This window comes from Pseudophryne corroboree, chromosome 3 (genome assembly GCF_028390025.1).
Source record: "Pseudophryne corroboree isolate aPseCor3 chromosome 3, aPseCor3.hap2, whole genome shotgun sequence".
NCBI lineage: Eukaryota > Metazoa > Chordata > Amphibia > Anura > Myobatrachidae > Pseudophryne > Pseudophryne corroboree.
Genome location: NC_086446.1, coordinates 333,896,946 through 333,921,733, shown reverse-complemented (window position 1 = coordinate 333,921,733; position 24,788 = coordinate 333,896,946). Strand labels below are relative to the sequence as shown.

General features: G+C 47.4%; 1 long non-coding RNA gene across 1 annotated transcript in view; it reads left to right on the top strand.

The window, feature by feature from the left end:
- Positions 1-24,788, top strand: part of LOC135057756 (uncharacterized) — a 37,812-nt gene that overhangs the window by 6,780 nt on the left and 6,244 nt on the right. Inside the window, exon 2 of the long non-coding RNA XR_010244344.1 lies at positions 7,183-7,269. This is a non-coding gene — a long non-coding RNA (uncharacterized LOC135057756). The remainder of the gene's footprint in view (positions 1-7,182; positions 7,270-24,788) is intronic.

The window sequence follows — 24,788 nt, the reverse complement described above, 5'->3', positions numbered from 1 at the left end:
TGGGCCCATGGGGGCCCAGGTCCATGCTGCCCCTCCTTCCCTGTTGCAGAGAGCCGCAACTTTGGTCAGGGAGAGAGAGAGAACTGACTGCTGCTGGAGCAGCCTCTCTCCTCTGCCAAGCACACGCTGCTCAGTACTGGGCTGGGGAGAGAGGCAGCAGCTGTCAGTCCTCTCTCTCCCTGCGTGGGAGAGCAATCACACCCACACAGTTACCTGCCACCCACCGGATCGGACACCAGCGCCCCGCTTTGCGGCCGCATGTAATATATAGGGGCCCATGTATCAATGAGTGATACAACTTGTTGTGAATTATAAAACTTTGATGCATATGATAAATGGCTCTCCAGCCAGTCAGTTCCCAGCTGTAATTTTTCAAACACATGACCGTTAGGAGCTAATCACATGACAGAAGCTGATTGGCTGGAGCACCATTTATCATACGGCAAGAGTTTGATCATTCACAACAAGTTTTATCACCTGTTGATAAATGAGCCCCACCATTCTTTATATTTTTTTAATGAGGGGGTCCAGTCATACATCCCCACATTCATAGGTGCCGATTTATGTTTTTGCTGGTGGGTACTTGGAGGGAGACGGCAGTGCGAATGAACTGGCGCCAGCGGCAGTGACTAATGCCTATTACATATTATGCAACACACCATAATGCCCATTATACATTATGCAACAAACCGTAATGCCCATTACACATTCTGCAACACATCGTAATGCCCATTACACATTCTGCAACACACCGTAATGTCCATTACGCATTATGCCACACACCGTAATGTCCATTACACATTATGCCACACACCGTAATGTCTATTACACATTATTCCACACACCGTAACACCCATTATGCATCATGCCACACACTATAACCTCAGTTACATATTATGCCACACATAGTTATGGCCCTGACACCATTTTATTCCCCCCCACACAATAATGCCACACAGTAAGGCTTCTAGTTACTTTAAATTACCTTCCTGTTGTCAGAGGTCTCCTGCGCATTGCCTGGGGTTTCATATGCGTTCTCAGGGGTCTCCAGCTTGTAGCCAGGGGTTTCATGCGTGTTGCTGGTGCACTCCCGCAACTCCCAGCAATACCCTCAAGACAGTGAAAAGGGGGAAGGTGGGGGTACAACTTTTACCCCATCTGCGGTCCTCATGCCATCTTTCCAGATGCTTTTATATATGTGTGTATATATATATATATATATATATATATATATAGAGCAATGGTGTGTGGACTGGCACTCCAATAAATCGTGGATCAACTGCTCCGGTGCCTCCAGTATGGAGTAAGGTAAGCGTTTCAGAATAAGTTGCAGCACTCAGAGGCTTAGCAGGTGTAAAAAGTGTATTAAAGATCACATAATAATACCAACGTTTCGGGGCTGGCACGCCCCTTTGTCAAGGATGAACTGTTCACAGAACACAGTATATATATAAGGATTAATATTGCGCCACATGTGATGGGAAAAACGTATCAGATTTGTTGTATATGTTATAATTATAAATAGTTAGACACTCCCCACTATTATTTATGAGGCGTCATCTCTTCCCCTCAAAAAAGAACAGAGATGGTAATTTCCCTGAATGAATGGAATTGGTCAGTGGCGTAACTAGAAATTTTTCTCCCCCAAGCCAAAAAATTCTTCGCCCCCCCCCCCATCCCCCATCCCCCATAATTGGCACTATCAAAGGGACAAATATGTGCGCGTCGAAGGCGCGCGCGTCACAAAAAGGAGCGTGGCTTTGCTGGAATGGGCGTGGCTTCACATAAAGGGGCACGGCATTGCAGGAAAAGACTACCTTATACCCCAGTTTTGCAACCTGAACACCCAGACGTTAGCCACCACAGGAAAGAAAAATAATCTTGATTCATGCCCCTTACATTATTTGTAATTTTTCCTCCTTATAGTAATGCCCAGTATACATTATGCCACATACTGCAATGGCCCTTAGACATTATGCCACACACAATAATGCACATGACACAATATGCACACACCTTAATGCCCCCGACACATTAGCCACACACCGTAATGCCTGTGACACATTATGACAGGAATCGCAATGCCCGTTATACATTATGCTACACACTGCAAATCCCCTGAGACATTATACCACATACCACAATGCCTGTTATATAGTATACCACACACCGTAATGCCTGTGACACATTATGACAGGAATCGCAATGCCCGTTATACATTATGCTACACACTGCAATGCCCCTGATACATTATAGCACATACAATGTCTGTGACACATTATGACACACACCGCTATGTCCGTGATACATTATGCCACACACTGCAATGCCCCTGATACATTATAGCACATACAATGCCTGTGACACATTATGACACACACTGCAATGACCCTGAGACATTATACCACATACTACAATGCCCGTGATATAGTATACAACACACCGTAATGGCTGACACATACCACAATGCCCGTTATACCTTATGCCACACACCGCAATGCCCGTTATACATTATGCCACACTGCAATGACCCTGAGACATTATACCACATAACACAATGCCCGTGATATAGTATACAACACGCCGTAATGCCTGACACATTATGACACACACCGCAATGTCCGTGATACATTATGCCACACATTGTAATGACCCTGAGACATTATACCACATATCACAATGCCCGTGATATAGTATACCATACACCGTAATGCCTGTGACACATACCGCAATGCCCGTTATACCCTATGCCACACTGCAATGCCCCTGAGACATTATACCACATACCACAATGCCCGTGATATAGTATGCCACACACCGTAATGCCTGTGACACATTATGACACACACCGCAATGTCCGTAATACATTATGCCACACACCGTAATGCCCATTACACATTAAGTCCTACAGTAAGGCTTCTAATTACTTTTAAATTACTTGCTCGTTGCCAAGGGTTTCATGCACTGGGTGTCATGCTCGTTGCCAGGGGTTTCATGCTCTTGGTACATGCACGGTGCCAGGGGTTTTCATGCTCAGGGTGTCATGCTCATTGCCAGGGGTTTCATGCACTGGGTGTCATGCTCGTTGCCAGGTGTTTCGTGTCATGCTCGTTGCTAGGGGTAGTGCTTGTTGCTAGGGCTGTTCTCCCAGTGCCACATATGTCCCCAGTGCCAGATATTCCCCCATGGTGCCAGGTACTCACATGCCCCCAGTGCCAAATATAGACCCCCCCCCCATGTGCCAGGTACACATATACCCCCCCAGTGCCACATATGCCCCCAGTGCCAGATATTCCCCCACAGTGCCAGGTACTCACGTGCCCCCAGTGCCAAATATAGCCCCCCATGTGTTAGGCGCCAGGGTCCGCTTGTCTGCGCGGCCCGGCGCCTAGCAACTAGAGACGCCGTGCGCGTACAGCCGCCGGCTCCCTAGCAACGCTAGACGCCGGGCGCGCTGAGCCGCACGGACCCTAGCAACGTGGACGCCACTGGCGGACCGCGTTCCCCGTTGCTAGGCTTTAGGAAATTAAGATATTCACCTGCTCTCTGGCCGTGCAGCAAGGCAGCTGCACGGCATTTATTCTAACCAGCCTTTAGCAACTGATTGGAGGACTCCTTGTTAAATACACTCCCAGGGCTTCTCACAGACGCTGGTAATAGCTTCCTGCATGCTGCCTTTGTTTGCTGAGAGTCTGTTTCCAGTCCTGCTGTATCCGGTCATTCCAGTCCTCAGAAGTCCGGTATTCGGGAGTTGTCATCTCATCCCAAGAGGTCGTTTGGTTCCCTGGAGTCCTGACTGATCACCGTTTTATATCCAGTGGTGTTCGTGAGTTGCGGCTCTGCCGTGTGTTGCGGCTCAGCCGCTTTAGCTTTTATATTTTGTGTTTGGAGCATTTGCGGAGGGTTCCGCTTCCACAAGTCCTCTCTGGTACTCGGCGGTGCCGGGTAGGAGAATTGGACAAGTGGATATTTTGGTTGTCCTTTTCCCTGGCGGTTTCTCCGCACATATTATAGTTTTGAGTTTGCTTAGCCCCTGGCCTGGTTGTTTAGTTAGAGGGCCTCTTGTTATCACCCTGTCTCGGGTTTCCCTTTGTCTCTCATTAAGACCGGGGGGCATCGAAGTTGGGCAGACATAATCCGCCCTTCAAACGCGGCTGCCAAGGGCTCAAGAAACCATAGTCTCGCAGGGGATTTCTGACAACACGGGTGAGACAACAGAGTTAGGGCGCCAGGGGCTATTTTCCTGTCCTGCTCCCTTCCCCAGCATTCCGTTCCAGTGCTCCGGTCCTTGCCATAAGATCTCCTCTGACCAGAGTGCTGGAATCATAACACCATGTGCCAGGTACACATACACCCCCCCAGTGCCATATATGCCCCCTCAGTGCCACATATGCTCTCCCAGTGTCGCCCCCCGCGCTCCCCCGCTGTTTTGTGAAGGAGGGACACGGAGGAGGGCACAGCGCGTGCCTCTCCTGTGTCCCTCCTGGGTCTCCGGCGGGTCTGTTAAAGGAAGTGCCAGTTCATGAGCCAATCAGAGCTCACGAACGGCACTTCCTTTATTAGACCCACCGGAGACGCAGGAGGGACACATGAGAGGCACGCGCTGTGCCCTCCGTGTCCCTCCTTACAGCAGGGAGGGTTAGTGAGAACAGATTGACATGCGGACGCTCGTCCGCATGTCAATCTGCGCTAAATCAGTGGCGGCGCCCCCGCAGCCCCTCGCCCCCAAGCCACCGAGAGGGCTGCGGGGGCAGTAGTTACGCCACTGGAATTGGTAAAGAAAGGATGAGAGATATACAGCGACCACAGGTGTCTGCAATAAAGTAGTATACCAAATTGATATAAAAATAATTACAATTTATTAACAAAGAATATCACATTAGACACATATATAAAAAAAATGGGACAATATATACAAACACAGCTGAGCTATAGTACTTAAAATAAGAGTTAAAAAAACTAGAATAAAACTATTTAAAAAAGTTATTCCTTACCAGGATATGAGGTCAGTACAGGGGGACCTGAACTGACCTCATATCCAGATAAGGAATAACCTTTTTTTTAATAGTTTTGTTCTAGTTTTTTAACTCTTATTTTAAGTACTATAGCTCAGCTGTGTTTGTAAATATTGTCCCATTTTTTTATATATGTGTCTAATGTGATATTCTTTGTTAATAAATTGTAATTATTTTTATATCAATTTGGTATACTACCTTATTGCAGACACCTGTGGTCGCTGTATATCTCTCATCCTTTCTTTACCAATTCTATATATATATATATATATATATATATATATATATATATATATATATATATATATATATATATATATATATATATATATATATATAAAACATTTTTAGAATAACTTTCTAATTTTATTGATGGGGCCCCAACACGTGTGTTGCCCTGGGGGCCCCATGGACCATAATCCAGCCCTGGCCACCGCAGTGGATTGAGACGCGCTGGGGGCTGCGGAAGCGCTTCCATACATTGCAGTGTACAAAAAACTCTTAAAATGCCCGCCGCCGGGGAGACAGACGCTAGAGGTCAAATGTGACCTCTAGCCTCTGTCACCGCCTTGGCGGTGGCCATTTTTGGTGCGGTTTTTTACATTGCAATGTACGGAAGCAATTATGCAGCCCCCAGCGCGTCTGAAATTGAATCCACTGCGGGAGCTGCGGTGGCTAGCAGTACCTGTACAGGGGCAGCGGTTCCGTGGGTGCTCCTCATTGTCCGTGGGTGCTCGGGCCCGGGATCACCCATGGAATCAGCGCCTGTGACCCCATTGGCCATGCCCCCTCCCTGTACCAGGGCACGGCACAGCTGTCGGCACTGCTGGATGTCACTATTACAGCATTTGCAGGATTTGGCTGCACAGGTCCCTTCACAAGCATCATTGAGCCAGAACAGTTATTATCTACCCTGCAGCTTTATTATCACATTCCCTGGCTCTCACCATGTGCTATAACTTCCTATAGAGTCTTGCTCCGCTGTTTCTTTTTAGATCTCCTGCAGCATTTCACCTCAAATTGATCATGTTTCTTCCCGTTTGCGATACACAGTCAATTTCCCCCACTGCTGCAGCACACACTGAAGGATATATGCCCCTGTGGCAAATAGTCCTAGAACTCTCCCACATACCATAGAAAAGCTTGTAGCCAAGGTGACCCGGAGACAGACATTCATTCAAGTCTAAGTACAAACCCACACTCGCCCCTGATCTTACTGCCTCCTCCTCCTCATTGGCTTTGGTATTGCAGATCCCTTCTAAATACAGTGCCAGCTCTATCCAGAAAGCACAGAAGATTTCTGATATCATTTATTCCTTGCGAGATAAAAAAATTGGTTTGGTCCCTGGAAAGCTGTGGAATCTGTTCTTGCTCAGCGCTTTCAATATGACCAGTGTCTCACAGAGGTTAAAGAGGATGTCATAATGGAAGTGCAGAATGTGAGCCACATGAATCTACCATTGCTTTCCTCCATAACAAAAAGGAAAATTTAGAAAATAGACAATTTGCAGTTCATCAACCTTCCTAGGTGCCTAGGGAGCTTATGCAGCTGGTCTGAATTTGGCTCTCCTCGGAACATGGTGTCACCAACCTTACATGTTCTGTGGTGGTGTAGAGAGTATATAGAGTGTTTCCAGAATGACAATCCCATCAAAGGTGACCCAGGAAAGTCATCATGCGGATCCTCAATTATGCATATCCTGAGCATACAGCGCTTGTCTACAATGGTGAAAAGCTTCTTTTCCAAATTGTGATGAAATGTTAGAAATGTTTTTTTGTCTACAAGGAAGTGTTCAGAGCTAGACTTTGTTTTGTATTGCTATATCCAGCAAAGCTGTGGATCATTCATAGAGGGAAGTCTTTCTACTTTGATTCTCCAATTGCTACTACTACATATTTGAGATCCCTTCCCATGATCTCTGTGGGCTGCCCACACTGTGACATTTCATTTACTATAACCCATGATTATGGAGTTAAGATGTTCTATATTTCTTCTGATCTGAGTTTTTTCCTGATTGTTTGTGCTGTTTGAAAGCTAAGTATTGATCAGGCTCCCCATTTCTACCAATAAACTATTGATTGATGGTGACAAAAAAAAAAATCACTGTTGCCACTATTTATACACCAACTGGGCTGGCACTGAATTTTTTTTTTTTTTTTTTTTCAGATCTCTATGCACAACTGCAAGACTGTCAGGATGCTTCTGTCACCCTTGGAGGGCATTTTAATCCCACAATTGGAAAGGTCTAGTTTGGTGAGTTTCTTAAATATTATGACATGTTGGGTCATCACTGTGGATGACCCTACCACTGGCATTCATTTTTTGCAGGAAGTTGGATTAAAACAAACGGAATGATTCTGAGAGAAATCTGATTGGCCTGGTAATGGACAAGGAGGTCCAGAATATTATTACATCCCTGCCAAATGGCAAATCCCCAGGTCATGATGGGGTTTAGGTGCCACATTTAGCTGCACTTTTTTATTCCATGACTGATGGCAGTCTAGTACCTTCTGGTTTCAACCAACCATGGGAGAATAATTGTCCTTCCCAAGCCTGGTAAAGAACCGACTTGGGTTGCGTCAGATGGTCCAATTTCCTTGTTGAACCAAGACTTTAAGATATTTCCAAGCTAGTTGCCCAGTGGCTACAAATCCTTCTCTCATTTTTATGCAATCCAGATTTAACTGGTTTTGCTAAAGGGAGGCATTCAGTATACAGTATAGCAACAATGACTAAGACACAAAGTGGTGGGAAACAAAATATGTCAGTTTGTTGTGATGCTGATAGGGCATTCACCAGTATCTTCATATCATGTAATATGTATATTTCACCTCCAAAGATTTGTCCATGCTATATTTTTTCAGTTGTTTATATGAGTAACCGAAGGCCATTCTCACCATTAACATTATTAATATACTCATACTTTTTCTTTATGTGGAGGAATAAGACAAGAATGTCCTCTATCTCCCCTCCTTTTAAACCTCATACTAGACCCACTCCTCAGACACTTTTAACAGATATCAGTCTGGAAGGGCATCTAAATAGGCCCATGTGTCCTGAAGGTCTTAGCCATTTGTGGATGATTTCTTTTATTAAAAAAAATAAAAAAATAAAAAACGCTCTGCTGTCACGTTAGTTTTGCAGAAGCTGGATTTCAGATATGTTTCTGGCTTCCTTATAAACATATCCAATACAGAAGCCATGCCATTCTGTAGTAAAACACAAAGAGGTTGGTGAAGACGTTTCCCATTTAGATGTGCTCATTCTGCATTGAAATACTTGGGGCATAATTTATTATTATTATTTATTTATTTATTTATTTATTAACAGTTGCTTATATTGTGCAGCATATTCCGTTGCACTTTACAATTGGAAACAACAATGATAAAACAAACCTGGGTAATAACAAAGATTATGATCAGTTACCGTTGTCTTTTGTATCTTAATCCAATGCCCCGACTGCTAATTTCTAAACAGAATCTAAAGACTTTGAACAAAGATTTGCAGCAATTTATCTGAACTAATAAGCATCCCTATATATATATATATATATATATATATATATATATATTAAAACAACAGGCCCTGCAATATAGAGTTTGAAATTTTCCATCTAATAAATCTTAATCCTTGGCTGCAATCTATAGGAATGTATAGGGGGCACCGACACCTGCACCAATTAAATTATTTAACAGTATTTTTACTAATACTTTGGTAGCAAAAAAAAAAGAAGCCTACATCCATTGGAGGGAGCCAAACAGGGATCTATTGGAAGCAACAGGGGTCTGGAAATCAATGCTATCTGAAGATGGCGAAAGTTCCCGCTGTGAAGCTCAGAAAATTTAGTATTTTTCAAGCTTGATGACTTTTGGTCCACATACAATAGTATGTGGCCCCGAGGATTCATTTCTAGAAAAATATCTGAAAATATTAAGTTTCACCTACTTTTGTAGAAATTAAGGGACAATGAATAGACCCCTATGTACTATATCTTTGTGATTTGTAAACAATTCACACTTTGGTAAATCATGACAGTGCCCTCACTCCATGCACCTTCTTATGGCATGTGTAAACATTCACTTCTCTAAAAAGTTGCTGTACAAACCCATACACTTTGGTGGAAGTCAACAACACATAAATAAATCAAGGTACACTGCAGGAAACAGTCCTAAATGTCATACATTGGATGCATCCAGTTTTGGGCATGAGCTAGTATTGTTTGTACTGTTACTGATAAGCTCAATAGGAACTAGTGACATGTCTGAGACATGGGGGTCATTCCGACCCAATCACACGCTGCACTTCCTCGCAGCGGTGCGATTGGGTCGGAACTGTGCATGCGTGGCATGCGCATTGCACACGCGCGTCATTGCCCAGCGATGGCAGTCGCTGGGCAACGACGCCAGGAACAAGGAAAGTGGTCACAGTGGCGACCACAAGAAGACTGACAGGAGGAATGCCTGTCGTGGCGTCAACTGACCGTTTTAGCGGGAGTGGTCCAGCGAACGCAGGCGTGGCCAGGCGTTTTGAGGGCGGATGTCTGATGGCAAATCCGGGACCTGCATCGCTGGATCCATCGCAAAGGATAAGTAGGTATAGGGCTACTCTTGTCTTGCTTGAAACTTTTTTAGCATAGCAGGGCTGCACAAGCGAACGCAGCCCTGCTATGCTAAAATACACTCCCCCATAGGCGGCGTCTAGTTGATCGCACGAGCAGCAAAATGTTGCTACGTGCGATCAACTTGGAATGACCCCCCCCATGTTACACAATGGAACTGATCTATAGTTGTACACTATATCAATGTTCACGCAGTTGATTGAGTATTGGTGGTCTGTGTATGCATCACTGCCACTCTGCATACATGTGGCGATTGAATTGCATTTATGGTCACTGTGAGGATTCATTCACAAGTGATTGATAGGAAATGGACACTTTGTGGGAGGTAGCGGGGAGTAGAGGCAAAAACATGGGTGTGTCAGGACCTTTTTAGGGGCATATATAAGCTGTTGACTGGGATCTTGTATGCAGGAAACACGTCTCTGGCGTCTCAGTTACGGTGCCCGTTCTGAGTGACCATATACTCACTCTGTGAGTTTGATGTTTGTCTGATCTGCATCAATGCTGCAAATGTGGACGTAGTTGCAGGCAGCTGCGAAGAATCCAGTGGGTGTCCCTATATAAATCCTAGCGGCTGTAACATTGTCATATTTTCCTACATCCTCTGATTCAAAAATCGCATCTGCGGCAGTATTACCGTACAACTATGAATTAGGGCAAATGTGCCTCATGTTATTTTTTGTGTAAGGGGGTTTACATATAGAAAATAAAATAAGGGGGTGGTACAGAATCAGAGCGCTGGGATGTACACAAATAACAGTAACAAAAACATGTTAAATACAACATACATAATAGTAAAAAAATTAAAATACAAAAGAGAGAAGTAGCACAAGTAGTCAGAGACCATACAATAGGGCAAAAAGGGAGACATTAAAGGGCTAAAAGGGTCGTTAAGTAGATTTGTGAGGGGAATTAGAGTTGTCTAAGGTGGAGGGAGGGCACCCTTACCATCTGTCACATACCCATGTCAGAACATCCATTTCACCATTAGAGAGGAGGCTGAAGAAGAATATGGCATAAACTCAGTTTCTATAGTGTAGTATAATTGAATCTTGCTAATGACTAGGGTGGAGAGGATTGTTTCCAACTTTGGACTATTGCAGCCCTAGCGGGTGGTATTTAGATTGCCGGCTGTTGGGATCCCGGCGCACAGTATTCCGGCGCCGGAATCCCGACACCCGGCATACCAATAACTTTTCTCACTCTTGGGGGTCCATGACCCCTCTGGAGAGAGAATAGATAGTGTGGCGTGCGCTCGCCCAGCTGTCGGTATGCCGGCGGTCGGGATTCCGGCGCCGGTATGCTGGCCGCTTGGAGCCCGAATGGCAGCATACCATACTACACCCGCCCTAGCTGCTCTACAAATATGTCCTAACAAGTATCTTTGGTGAGGTAATACTTTGGCAGGGAAAATGTGTACCAAAGCTAAGACCGGGGAGAGGGATAATGAAAGGCTCAGCACCTTATTTAAATATTTCTAAGCAGAAGCTTTGAAGAAAGGGACATGTCCAGAAGATAAGAAAAATGTGACCAGCAGTATTTTGAACAGGATTGCTACAATGTATGGAGTCTATTAGGCGTTAGATATAATCTATTCAGTAATTTGATATGCATCTCCGGGATCAGTACAAGATCCCGCTGGATGGGATCCCTGTGTTCGGAATACCGACACCGGGATCCCAACCGGCACAATACCGACAGGGGGCCGAGCGCAACACAGCCCCTTGCGGGCTTGCTGCGCTCGCCACGCTGCGGACACGTTGCCTCGCTACGCTCGGCACACTAATTTATTCTCCCTCTATGGGTGTCTTGGACACCCACAGAGGGAGAATATGCCGGGATTGTGCCGGTCGGGATCCCATCTGGCGGGATCTTGACCGCATCCCGCATCTCCATGTGATGCAAACATCTCGACATGCGATAAGATGAGATAGATATCTGTTCCCACTGAGCATCGAACAGTGAGAGACCCAAATCCGTCTCCCATGTCAACTGTGCATTGGATTTTGTAGTTGAAATTGAACATAAGAGAGTTTTGTACCAAATAGAGATGTCTTTCTTAGAATCATACAAAGCTATAAATGAAAAAAAGGTCTAGGATAGAGGACCTGGGGGCTCCAAAAGTCGAAGCAATCTTTTGAACCAGTGATGGACCTGAAGACAGTGACATAATTCCCTACGGGGAAGTGCATAATGAGACTGAAGCAGGGGGAATGGAAGTATAACATTATCATCTAAGAGATCACCTAAGATACTCAGGTTGCAGGCATACCAAGCAGAGAAGTTGAGGTTTAGGATTAATTTAGCTATAGCACGCAATGATACAGTGGAATATGGAAATAGATGGCCAGGGACATACAAAAAATAATTTCAGTTCCCACCCTGCCTGAATCAGGGAGCCGGGCACTATGGCCTTAAGGGCACACCAAAAAGCTAAAATGAAGGTATCGCAGAGAGAATTAGTAGCCATGTAAATTGAGACACAATCCATAATCACTTTCTTAGAAATGGGGTCTGAGAGAAGATGAGGGGATAGGCGCAAAAGCCTTGGGGGAGTAAATTAGTGAGAAATATTCCATGTCCGTAGCAGCAGAGGATGAGCCGACAGGGATATAGGTAAAATGTCTACCGGTTCTAAGTGTTGCAGTGTCCATTTATCACATAGGATAATGCGAGAGTAAGAATTGTGGACTGGCAAGAAATATGTATAATCCCGCCCTAACGGATTCTGAACCCTCCACAGATCGTACAAGTCATACTCTACAAATTATTGAAGGACAAGGATGGGCCAGCCTGAGTTTTAGCGGACTGTGAACATGGGCTGGCTGGCAACTTTTAGCCTGGGGGGCAATTCCAGAGCACTGGCCCATAAGTAATGGCGCCATCTTAAATGGAGTTTTTTTTGTTTAAAAAATATTTATCAATAAAAAAAAATTAGGCCTGGCGTAAATTATCCCAAGGATACTTTATTATAAACTTGTCAGTGCGACTGCGGCTTCAGCAAAGCTGTGTATGTAGTGGAAGGTGGTGGCCGGCCCATGACCCTTGGCAGTAGCGTGGCCCGGGGGCACATGGCACCCTGCCCCCCGGGCCAGCCCGCCTCTGACTGTGAATTAGACTGAGTAGATCTATCTAACTTTGGATCCACCACTTAGTTATAGTAACCCAAAACAATCAGAGCACCTTGGCGGACCTTCAGTATAGCTGAGGAAACTTTCTTAAAAAAGGGACCTGGTTAGAGTTTGGAGCATAGAGGGAGATAATAGTAACCGGATTCTCTTCCAATTTTCCAGCTAAAATAAGGTAACGGACATTTTTATTTGCTGTTTGGGATTGCATTACAAAGGAAGCTGCGTTCCAGAAAAGAATGGCCATGCTGTTTCGTTTGAAAGGGCCATTTGCAAAAAAGCCTACTGGATATCTCTAATCTGTCAGAGTGGGAGGGCCTAATGATTAAAACTGAGTTTCCTGCAAGGTTACTATATCAGCCCTATGTTTATGGAAGGTAGACAGGGCTAGCCAAAAGGCCCATACACATTAGACGATGTCGCTCTGTGAGCGACATCGTCTAACGTCTCCCCCTCCCGGGCCGGCCGGTCGGCGGCCGCCTGTACGCACTGAGCGATATGACCGCTCATATCGCTCAGTGACGTCACGCCCCCGCCAGCCCTGCATGAAAGTCGTGGACGACAGTCCACATCCTTCATGCATGCCCTACCGACAGCGACGATCGTTGCTGACCCGCGGGGCCGCGCATCGATCGTCGCTGGCGGCATACACACTTAACGATATAATGAGCGACGTCGCTCAAGGAGGGGGAAAATGAGCAACGTCGCTCATTATATCGTTAAGTGTGTATGGACCTTTAGTTTGTTGGAAGACTTTAACCCTTTAAGGTGTAATGAATAAACCCGTACCATTCAAGATAATATTCAAAAACATGGAACCAACTGGCATCCCATACAGGCGGGGAGGGACAAAACTTAGGTAAGAAAGGGAAAGGACAGGTGGAAGTAACCAAAAGGACTCAGTGTATCGGGTCCACATTACTACTGCAGGGGAATTAAGTGCAGTAGAAAGAGTATGGGGTAGGGGCTGTAGCATCGCCACCCAGGGCGAAAGAAAAAATAAATGTAAGAAACGGTAGTATATCCTAACCTAGAATAATATTGGAGGTAAAGACAGTTATTAGCAGTATCGTTAAGTGCAACCATCAAATACCTTAACCTTTCACAATTAACATAGAAAGTGGAGACGATGGATTTGGTCGATGAGTAGATCCCTATCATCCACCGTTGGTAGTAATTTACAGAATAAGGACATAACATAATCCAGCAATTCCGAGTTGGCCACCGAGTCCGGGATCCCGCTGATTTTAATCTATCTATCCTCCATGTCGGCCATCTTGTTCTTAAACGCCTCTAACTGGGCCTGCTAATGGTCATGGGCAGAGATGAGATCGTTATGGAAATCACCAGCTCCTCCATTTTATACTCCAAATGATCTGTTTGATCTCCAATGGCGGATAACTTCACTTTAACTTCACGAATAGCTGAGAGGTCCTGAGTAAACTCAGATTTAAAGGCAGCTAGAACCTGACACAATGTCTTGACAGTAGAAAGATCTGTGGAATTGGGGTACACTCCAGGGACCAATAGGGAGTGAGTGGCACCATCCACATTGGAGTCAGATCCACTGGTCAGGGTGTGACCTCCTCGCAGATGGTGTGGAAGCACAAGCTGCTTTTTGAAAGTCACTGGTGGAGGAAGTGTGTTTTTAATTTTCTTAGGAGGCATTTCAAGACAATGGTGGTCATTCCGAGTTGATCGCTAGCTGCATTCGTTCGCTGTGCAGCGATGAGGCAAAAAAACTGCACTTCTGTGCATGCATATGCGGTGCAATGCGCACGCGCAACGTACTATTACAACGAACGATGAAGTTTCACACAGGGTCTAGCAAAACTTTTCAGTCGCACTGGTTGCCGCAGAGATATTAACATGAAGTGGGCGTTTCTGGGTGGCAACTGACCATTTTCAGGGAGTGTTTGAAAAAACGCAGGCGTGCCAGGAAAAATGAACGCATGGCTGGGCGAACGCAGGGCGTGTTCGTGACGTCAAAACAGGAACTGAACGGGTAGGTTTTGAGCTACTCTGAAACGATCCTTTCGTTCGCACTTTTGCTAAGCTAAAATACACTCCCAGTGGGAGGCGGCATAACGTTTGCACGGCTGCTAAAAACTGCTAGCGAGCGATCAACTCGGAATGACCACCAATATTCCCTCATGTTATTCTACATGAATTTATATCCTGAAAATGAGAACATCCCAGACAATGACTGCCTCCACTTTAGACAGCAAGCTTACATTTAATTTAATTTCATTTTATTTAATTTTCCCTAATCCATTAAGAAATGTGTAACAAAATATTTTGTCACTACTGTACATGTGAAATATTCTCCAGCCATGCTTATGTCATCAGACAGTCTATAAATACTAATTCTCTGATGTAGCAAATCCACATACGGAAGTGAGACAGCTCTCTGATGCACAGGAATTTTCTCTGGCTATGTCGTCATCCACTTTTCCAGACTACTGTAGTATAAAGCAGAAGAGGAAGAAGAAGTGTGTTTGTAAACATCACTTATTATATTGTCATTGTAGTAATTAGGGGATTTCTATATGAAAAAGTCCATCAGAGCTTATTTAAATTTTACTTAATAGTGCTTCCTATAGTCTATCTTTTTTTAGGTATATTGGAATCATGACAGATTACTAAACAAGGTGCATTACAAGTGTTATTATTGGTTTGTGAGTTCAAAATTCCAGCATAGGTGGTCATTTCGAGTTGATCGCCCGCTAGCAGGTTTTAGCAGCCGTGCAAACGCTATGCCGTCTCCCACTGGGAGTGTATTTTAGCTTAGCAGAAGTGCGACCGAAAGAATCGCAGAGCGGCTACAAAGTTTTTTTGTGCAGTTTCTGAGTAGCTCAAAACCTACTAAGCGCTTGTGATCACTTCAGACTGTTCAGTTCCTGTTTTGACGTCACAAACATGCCCTGCGTTCGCCCAGCCATGCCTGCGTTTTGTTTGCACGCCTGCGTTTTTGTTGGCACGCCTGCGTTTTTCCGATCACTCCCTGAACACGGTCAGTTGACACCCAGAAACGCCCACTTCATGTCAATCACTTTGCAGCCAGCAGTGCGACTGAAATGCTTCACTGTGTGAAACTACATCGTTCGTTGTAATAGTATGTCGCGCGTGCGCATTGCGCCGCATATGCATGCGCAGGAGTGCCATTTTTTTGCATCAACGCTGCACAGCGAACGAATGCAGCTAGCGATCAACTCAGAATGACCACCATAGTCACTAGAAATGCACATAACCCTATGTTTTCATTTGACATTGAACACAAAAAGTTTTCTGCACTCATACATATTGGAGTTCCAATGTCCTGCATCAACTATTGTAGTGATTCCAAATTCATATTATTTGTAAGTAAATTTCTATTTGTCATGTGAAATTTTGCATGCACAGGAGGACTCCCGGGGCCAAAACCAGGAAGTGCTGGCCTTGCAAAGGACAGCTCTCATGGGAAGAGCTGATTTTGCGATACTAATCGCATATGTTAGTACATATGTGATTAGTATCAATGCGATGTGTAGCGAGATATATCACAAATGCTTAGTACGTCCCGCCCTAGATCTGTTAACTCAAACACTACTTTTGATTGACAGGAAGGCAAGTCTTGTAGTTTGTTATAGACACAAACCAAGGGGTCTGTGTACATACCTTGGATAGAGATAAAGTGGATGGAAATAAAGTACCAACCAGAGCCGTAACTACGTGTTTGCTTAGTGTGCTTTGCACACAGCGCTGTCGCCCTGAGGGCGCAACGGCCAGCGGCTTGTAATGAGTCAAATTGACTCATTACAAGCTGCCTGTGCTGTGCTGTGTGCGCCGCGGCCGGAGGAGAAGAGGAGAGCAGCAGCGCCGGAGGCCGGGGAGGAGGAGGAGGGAGGGGGACTGGAACCGAAGCAGCGCTATGTAATTGGTAGTGGCGCCGCTGCAGCAGTCCCTCTCTCTTTCCGCATTGGCTGCCTGGCGCTGCTGTGAATGCTGGGATGTGCTTCCCTCATCCCAGCATTCACAGCGGCGTCGGCCAGCCAATGCGGAAGGAGAGGGACTGCTGCAGCAGCGCCACCACCAAGTACACTGCGCTGCTGAGGCTCCAGTCCCCCTCCCTCCTCTTCCTTCTCCCCTGCCCTGCGTGAAGCCTGCACCGAGGAGCCTGAGCCAGCGGGGAGAGATGGTATCTATCTATCCTATCTATCTGTCTGTCTGTCTGTCTGTCTGTCTGTCTGTCTGTCTGTCTCTCTATCTATTCTGACTGCCACAATGTGTAAAAAGGGGAACTGACTGCCACAATGTGTAAAAACGGGGACTGGCTGCCGTAATGTGTAAAAAGGGGGACTGGCTGCTATAATGTGTAAAAGGGGGCTCTACCTGGTGTAGTGGCGCTACTGTGCGGCGTAATTCGAATAATGGAGACTACTGTGCACCGTAGTATGAATTGGCATTATTTTGTGGCCACACCCCTTCCCCATGAAGCCATGCCCCTATATATGTCCACTGTACAGTTGCATATGTGCAGTATGAACTCATATGTGTAATGTTTGTAATGTATGCTACGTTTTTTCCTCCATGTTGCTGCTTGGCGATGCATTGTACCACAAAGAATTCCTAGTGTACGTGAGTACACCTGGCCAATAAAGCTGATTCTGATTCTGATACTTTTTGTGCACCTGGGGGGGGGGAGCGCCAATGATGTTTCTTGCACACAGCGCCAAAATGCCTAGTTACGGTTACGGCACTGGTGCCAACTAATCAGCTCCTAACTGACAATGGGAGCTGGTTGATTGGTTGGTACTTTTTCTCTGTCCACTTTATCTCTCTTCAAGGCTTAGTATATAGACCCAAAGATACCCATGGTCATCCATGTTCCTGCTGTAGCAGGTAGCTGACCCTGTAATAGAGTAACAGTGTATAATTCCAGCGCATGCTCTGGAATCTGATTAGAGCCAGTGGTATATTTCTCACTAAGCACGTACCAAGGGGCAACAAAGCAAGCTCACTTGCAAGAGAGCCCTGCTAGGCTGATGGTCAGATGAGGCCAGGTGATCCTTTTTCTTGTTTTTTTCATTATGACTTATTTGTTTGTTTGTTTTTATTTATTTTGTAACTGCTTAGTGAGGGGGGTGGGAGTGGTCAGTAAATTGTGATGGTAGAGGGAGGGGGTGAGGCTGGTGTTGCTTTGGCAGCCGGAAGGCCCCAACATAAAGGGTGATACTGACCAAATGGGATTACCAATAATATTGTGTCTAGGGGTAACGCTACCCCTTAATTTGCCCCTGATTAGAGGAGATGGAGGGAAACACATGCAGTATAACCCTGTGGGCCAGTCTGACCTTGGTTGGAACAATATAACCCTGTGGGCCAGTCTGACCTTGGTTGGAACAATATATTAGGACATTTTCCATGTGGATTACGGAACAATAAGAGTCACTCCACGAATAAAATGTCCAAAATGTATGTGAAAAGTTCTAAAAGGAAAGGTGCAAATCACAGAGGGAGTGTTCTGGCAGGGCCGGCCCATCAGACAGATGGCATATGTCAGAACTGCCAAATGGCCAGACCAGCCCTGGCTGAATCCACACCAGTCTATGAGTAATGGTACTTGGCTCAATTTGAATGATGATATTTGTAATATGTAGTATCAGTGATCTCAATCCCATCATCTTCTCCCTAAAAGAGATTATATATTTAATTAGGATTGGTAGGACATTATCCATCAATAGAGAAATGTAACATTTTTCTGTCTTAGTGCTCTGCTGGAGCTAAGCCAATCCTGAAAACTTTTGTCTTGATAGTTAAAATCAAAGGTGAAATGTTCTATTACTAAAGGTGAATGGTTACTATAGGGGGTGGGTTGTGGTGGGGTATGGGTCATTAGGTTGACAAGATTTAAGTCGACAGCTATTAGGTTAACCACTATTGGTCGACGTGCATTAGGTCTTCATGGTGACTAGGTCGACATGGTAATTAGGTCGACATGAACAAGGTCGACATGGAAAAGGGTCGACATTAGTTTTTTAAACTTTTTTTAGTGTCGTTTTCTTCGTAAAGTGACGGGGAACCCGAATTAGTGCACCGTGTCCCATCGCATGGCTCGCTGCGCTCGCCATGCTTCATACAAGGTGCCTCGCTCCTCTACCACTGCGCTCGGCACAGGTTACCGTTCCCAATTGTAGTCCACGTAGTTTGTGAGGTATGAAAAAGTAAAAAAAAAAGAAAAAAATTTGAAAAACGTGTTGACCTTTTTCTGTGTCGACCTTGTTCGTGTCGACCTAATGACCATGTTGATCTAGTGCATGTCGACCTAATGACTATCGACCTAAGTCTTGTCGACCCGTTGTCGTGTTGGTTTTCTTTAAGTTGTTATTTTCTCTGTGTTTAAAATTAGTTGTTTGTGAGTGAGGGTGAGAGTAGTAGAAGCAGGGCACAGAAACTAAGGAGGGCTCACTAAGGAGGGCTCCCCTCCATCAGAGGTGAGGCATGAAATCTTAAAAAGCCGGTGAGGCAGGTAACAGGTTAGGTGATGGCTAAACAGCAATTGAGGCAGGCATTGGTTGGTTGGTGTACCAGTTCCCAGTGATGGTGTACTATTGCATGAGTGGCACGGTAGCTACATGACCAGTCTTGGCCATAGAATCAGCCATGATCTGTTGCCATGCTGCGCTCATGATGGAACTTATGTGGCTGCGCACTTACAACTGCGGTCCACTGGTCCAACTGTTGTTTGGTCTCAGGGTTGAAACTGTAGATCCAGGATTCATCACCGCTGATGATCTCCCAGTCAGAATTTGAGCGACTGTCATCAAACCTGATCAGCATTTTGTGGCACCAAGTTGGTGCACATAGCATCCAGAAACCATACTTAGGCTTAGCTTTCCATGGAGAATCAAGTGGGTGGACACCGATGAGATGCCTGTCTCCTTCTCCTGTGTCGAAATTCTGCAAATCACTCAAACATAATGGTTCAGGGTGTTGCTTCCTTCTCAAAAGCAACTTGCAGTCGGTCAAAACTCTCCTGCTTTTACAGACCACTCTTGTAGTTGTAGAAGATTATGGCTCTCCATTGGCCTCTGTTGAGGTACATAATGAGTTTTTGAAGGAAGTGAACATGCTAACTTCTTCAGTGTGCAGTGTTGCTTATATACGGTTCTATGCCTTGACATTTCACAAAAACTATAGCCAGAGAATACAGTTCACAACCAGACAGATTGTCTTCTCTACCTATGACGTCTGATCTCATGATGTCCCCAGTGCAAAAATTGAGGAGAGGACGCCCACTGTAAGGTACCTGCTTTTGCAAGTTTGGCAATATGCCAGAAAGCAGCCAGTGCTTACCTAAGCACAATGAGATATTAACTTATGTACTGTATGTGGGGCTGAGGCACACTCCCTGCTTTGCTACTCTGCTGCTGCTGACTGTCGCTGTTCCAGTCACATTGTATGACAGGCAGCGGCGCCGGCAGCACAGGGATGGGAGGAAGGGTTAGATCGTACTCACTGTGAGAGCAGCAGCAGGGGAAGTCCCTGAGCCGAGCAGTGATTGGAGGAGCTCGGCACATGCTGATTAGAAGAGCCCCTGATTGGAGGAGCTGTCACATGCTCCTCTGACCCCTGGAACACGGAGGATGTCACACAGCATGGCCCTTGTCTAAATGTGAGTAATGTATTCAACCTGACTCCTCTGTCTCCATAGCTCCTGCTGTCTCTGCCACCCTCTCTATGCAGCTGCTGTCTCTCTCTCTCTCTGACTGCTACATGGTTTTCTCTCTGTCAAGCATCTGCCTCCCCTCCTGTCTCTCTGCCCAGCATCTGCCACCCCTCTCCGCAGCATCTGTCCCCCCTCTCTCTGCCCATCATCTGTCCCCCTCTCTGCAGCATCTGTCCCCCTTCTCTCTGCCCAGCATCTGCTCCCCCTCTTTCTGCCCATCATCTGCCCCCCACTCCACAGCATCTGTCCCCCCTCTCTCTGCCCATCATCCATCCTCTCCACAGCATCTGTCCCCCCTTTTCTCTGCCCAGCATCTGCCTCCCCTCTCTCTGCCCATCATCTGCCCCCCTCTCCGCATTATCTGTCCCACCCTCTCTTTGCCCATCATCTGTCCCCCTCTCCGCAGCATTTGTCCCCCCTTCTCTCTGCCCAGCATCTGCTCCCCCTCTTTCTGCCCATCATCTGCCTCCCTCTCCGCAGCATCTGTCCCCCCTCTCTCTGCCGATCATCTGTCCTCCTCTCCGCAGCATCTGTCCCCCTCCCTCTCTGCCCATCTCTGTCCCCCTCTTCGCAACATCTGTCCCCCTCTCTCTGCCCAGCATCTGCCCCCCTCTTTCTGCCCATCATCTGCCCCCTCTCCGCAGCATCTGTTCCCCCTCTCTCTGCCCAGCATCTGCCCCCTCTCCGCAGCATCTGCCCCCCCTCTCTGCCCATCATCTGTCCCCCTCTCCGCAGCATCTGTCCCCCCTCTCTCTGACTAGCATCTGCCTCCGCTCTCTCTGCCCATCATCTGCCCCCTCTCTGCAGCATTTGTCCCCCCTTCTCTCTGCCCATCATCTGTCCTCTCCGCAGCATCTGTCCTCCCCTCTCTCTGCCAATCATCTGCCCCCCTCTCCGCACCATCTGTCCCCCCTTCTCTCTGCCCAGCATCTGCTCCCCCTCTTTCTGCCCATCATCTGCCCCCCTCTCCGCACCATCTGTCCCCCCTTCTCTCTGCCCAGCATCTGCTCCCCCTCTTTCTGCCCATCATCTGCCTCCCTCTCCGCAGCATCTGTCCCCCCTCTCTCTGCCGATCATCTGTCCTCCTCTCCGCAGCATCTGTCCCCCTCCCTCTCTGCCCATCTCTGTCCCCCTCTTCGCAACATCTGTCCCCCTCTCTCTGCCCAGCATCTGCCCCCCTCTTTCTGCCCATCATCTGCCCCCTCTCCGCAGCATCTGTTCCCCCTCTCTCTGCCCAGCATCTGCCCCCTCTCCGCAGCATCTGCCCCCCCCCTCTGCCCATCATCTGTCCCCCTCTCCGCAGCATCTGTCCCCCCTCTCTCTGACTAGCATCTGCCTCCGCTCTCTCTGCCCATCATCTGCCCCCCTCTCCGCAGCATCTGTCTCCCCCTCTCTGCCCATCATCTGCCCCCTCTCTGCAGCATTTGTCCCCCCTTCTCTCTGCCCATCATCTGTCCTCTCCGCAGCATCTGTCCTCCCCTCTCTCTGCCAATCATCTGCCCCCCTCTCCGCACCATCTGTCCCCCCTTCTCTCTGCCCAGCATCTGCTCCCCCTCTTTCTGCCCATCATCTGCCCCCCTCTCTGCAGCATCTGTCCCCCCTCTTTCTTCAGCATCTGCCCCCCTCTCCGCAGCATCTGTCCCCCCTCTCTCTGCCCATTATCTGTCCCCCCTTCTCTCTGCCCAGAACCTGCTCCCCCTCTTTCTACCCATCATCTGCCCCCCTCTCCGCAGCATCTGACTCCCCTCTCTCTGCCCATCATCTGCCCCCCTCTCTGCAGCATCTGACTCCCCTCTCTCTGCCCATCATCTGCCCCCCTCTCTGCAGCATCTGCCCCCCCTCTCTCTGCCCATCATCTTTCCCCCCCTCTCTCTGCTCAACATCTGCCTCCCCTCCTCTCTCTCTGCCTGGCATCTGCCTCCCGCTGATGGTGCTCCGGTATACCAGCGCCTCTGCCCCTGCTCATGCCGGCACTGGGAGCGCTGCGGTTGGATACCTGCCGCGTAACGGCGGAACTACTGCACCGGGCCCAAAGCAACAAAGGGGCCCACAGCAGTAGTAAGAGCAGTACTAATAATGAGTCAAACTGACTCATTATAGTACTCCAAGTACGCAGCCGGCTGCAGGACATGACAAAGAGGAAGGAGGTGGTCCAGGGGCTTCTGTTTCCTTCCATCCCCTCCTCTCTCCTCTGACCGTGACGTCTGATCTCATGATGTCCCCAGTGCAAAAATTGAGGAGAGGACGCCCACTGTAAGGTACCTGCTTTTGCAAGTTTGGCAATATGCCAGAAAGCAGCCAGTGCTTACCTAAGCACAATGAGATATTAACCTATGTACTGTATGTGGGGCTGAACTGTCAAGCTGACACAGAGACCAGCCAGGGTACAGTATATATTATTCAACTGCCTGCAAACTGTCAGAACACCTAACGCTGCATCCCCATGCACAGAATCCGACACCTGGGAGTTATGTGTCCTAACCCTCCCCCTCTACCTCCCCTAACCCTCCCTACCTGCAGCCTCACCCTAACCCTCCAATCCCCGCAGCCAAAACCTAACCCTCCATCACCGCAGTCAAACCCTAACCCCCGCCCCTCTTTAGTGCCTAACCCTCACCCCTTAGTGCCTAACCTTCCCTCCCCGCAGCCTAACCCTCCCCCTTAGAGCCTAACCCTCCCCACCCCGCAGACAAACCCTCCCCATGGGTGCATAACCCTAATCGCCCCTTTCCCATGACCTAAACCTAACCTCCCCCCCCTCCCCACAGCCTAACCCTAACACCCACTACCCGCAGCCTAAACCTAAACCTTCCACCACCCCCTTCCCCACTTCCACCCTCCACGGCTTACCTCTCCGGATTGTGATCCTATTCAGGATGCCAACACCAGCATTCCGAGCAGTGTCGGGATTCTGACGTAGGTATTTCGACTGCCGGGATCCATGCTTACCATGTTGCTGGTAATGCTAATAATCATAATGATGCCCCGACACATATGCCTTTCATGTCACCCATTGTCACACTGTGCTGGGAAGCTAGGGGCGCCAAACTCCGATTGTATCTTGTCCCCCCCAACCTAAAAACGTTCTGACGCCCCTGCTTCACAGCATATATCACTACAGCATACTTGCCCACTCTCCCGGAAGCTGCAAGAGGCTCCCATTTTTTTGGGTAGCCCACTGCACCTTCGGAATAGTAGGCAGGTCTCCGGCATCCTGCTTGCACCCTAGTGATGCGGGCAGGATGGAGAGATAATCTCCCATATTCTCGGGTCTGTGGGGTGGGGAAGGGGTTAAAATGATGCAAATTGCATCATTTTAGCCCCACCCCCTTCCCACGGACCCGCGAATCGCTGCGTTTTCCGATGATGATGTCACAACTGCCCCCCCCCCCCCCCGAAGTCTGCTGCAGTGTCTCCTCTCTGGGCTTTCAAAGTAGGCAAGAATGCACTACAGTCTGCTCCATTAGTACTCCGGCAACCAGTTCCAGTGTTTCCTGCAGTCTGCTTTAATCGTGCTTCCGGCAGCTAGGTCGAGTATATTCTTACAGCCTGCTTCAGTCATGCTCCTGTACTCAGTTCCAGTGTTTCCTGCAAACTGCTGTAGTTGTGCATCCAGCATCCAGTTCCAGTGTAATTGCAGTCGGCTCCAAGATATCCTTCATACTGCTACAGCCACAGGCTACCCTGCTAGCAGAAAAAATAAAAAATAAAAAGCACTGACAAACAGCAATATATTAAAAAAATAATTCTTTATTTATCCTTATTTTTTATTTATTTAATTTTCCACATAAAATATCAATAAAAAAGAAAGAAACACTTTCTCAGTATCTTCCAGTTGGTTAAAATTAGTGATAATTTTTATATTAATCCTTACACTTTCAATGCTACTCAATTACTCATTGCTTATAAAGCAATGAGTAATTTCTGCTATTAAACATACATAGGGGGTCATTCCGACCCGATCACTCGCTGCAGTTGTTCGCAGCGCAGCGATCGGGTCGGAACTGCGCATGCGCCGGCACCGCAGTGCGCCGGCGCATGCCGGACAGCCTAAGGCCGTCGTTCCCTAGCGATCACCTCTGCCTGATTGACAGGCAGAGGTGGTTGCAGGGCGGGAGGGGGAGGCACGGCGCGTGTTCGCCCGCCATTTTAGGGGGCGCTGTCCGGCCAACGCAGGCATGTCCGGACCGTGCGCGCGCGGGGGGGGGGGGGGGCGGGCCGCAGCGGCTGTGTGACATTACACGCAGCCGCTGCGACCAGGGGCAGCAACGAGCAACTACCGGTCAGCCGTAGGAGCAGGGCTGGCCGGGAGTTACTC